The following is a 1,402-nucleotide window of genomic DNA, read 5'->3' on the forward strand; positions in this document are numbered from 1 at the left end:
TAGATGCACTCTTATTGATTGTGCTTGGCCGTACATGTTCATATCCTTGAAGATGTATCATGGGGGTTTTGCAACCTAGAAGACACAAATTTGACTAACAAATTATAAGTACATGAGTCAAAAATTATGGAAAAGTAAAAGAGAAGATTCTTTCATTGTTTTACAAACCCTCCCCCCAAGTCCCCTTCACCATGTAGCCCTCGCTCGAGTCTCCTGTGATGACAGAACCATCCACTGAACTCAGCTGTCCTAGCTGTTTACCTCCTCCCCGTTTCCCACTCCTTTTTAGACCTTTATACCCATCTTACTATTTAACCTTCTATTTTCCCCCCCATACTGGTTTACTTACAAAGTTCATATACATTGTTTTTCACACTGGATCTTTCCCATTTCCTTAACCCATCCCTCCCTTCACCCATCAGATTGTGATTATGCCCCCACCCATCCTCACCCCGTGCTCCCCCTTAGATCCTTATGAACATTTTACTAGTTATTTCTACAGTAATGGTCTTATACATTATTTGTCCTTAAGGTACTGAATTAGTTCACTTAGCATAATGCTCTTCAGTCCCTCCCAAGTTAGGTTGTGATCTACAAAACCTATTTTTATAATTATATCCTTATGCAGTATTTGTCCTTATAAGATTGGATTAGTTCTTCATAGTTGTTGTTGTCATTGTTGTTAGGTACCACTGAGTTAAGTATGACTCATGCGACCCTGTGAACAACAGATCTGAGCCCTGTCCTATCCCATGCCAACTTCATAATCTCTGACACGTTCAAACCCATCCCGGCAGTCACTGTGCCATTCCCCCACCCCCATCCCCGGTTCAAGGTCGTCTTCTCACACACTGTCCTTCCATTTTCCCAAGCATAATATCCCTATCCAAGGAATAATCTCTCCTAGAAACATGCCCAGAGTATGGGAGATGAAGCCTTTGCCTCCAAGGAGCATGGTGGTAGCACCTTCTCTAAGACATATTTATTCTGTTTATTCTTTTGGCAGTCCATGGGATTTTCAACATTCTTCTCCAATACCACCATTCAAAGGCATCAATTCATTTTCTGTTATCCTTATTCATTGTCCCGATTTTCACTATACAGTAAATCTTTTAGCTGAGAATAGTGCGAATATAAATGTGTGTGTGTGTGTGTGTGTGTATGTGTAAATATATATCTGTGCTTATATTAATGTGTGCATATCCCTCCAACGGGTATTCAGAGGCAGGTAATCCACACAGGAGATTGCTTATCCTTCTCCCACATGTTCCCGAAATGTGAGCCTTTGGGATAGTAGTACAGCTTCTTGCCAATAGGTTATCAGAGTGCACACACGCTCGCGCTCTCTCTCTCTCTCCCTCTCACTCTCTCTTTACACACACACACACACACACACACACAC

The 1,402-nt window shown here is 41.8% G+C and overlaps 1 protein-coding gene across 1 annotated transcript in view; it reads left to right on the top strand.

Moving 5' to 3' along the window:
- The window catches only part of WDR17 (WD repeat domain 17), a 128,196-nt gene that overhangs the window by 122,301 nt on the left and 4,493 nt on the right, over positions 1-1,402 (top strand). The gene's annotated exons all lie outside the window — the stretch shown is intronic.

This window comes from Elephantulus edwardii, unplaced genomic scaffold (genome assembly GCF_000299155.1).
Source record: "Elephantulus edwardii isolate Elephantulus edwardi_28Jun2011 unplaced genomic scaffold, EleEdw1.0 scaffold00018, whole genome shotgun sequence".
Taxonomy (NCBI): Eukaryota; Metazoa; Chordata; class Mammalia; order Macroscelidea; family Macroscelididae; genus Elephantulus; species Elephantulus edwardii.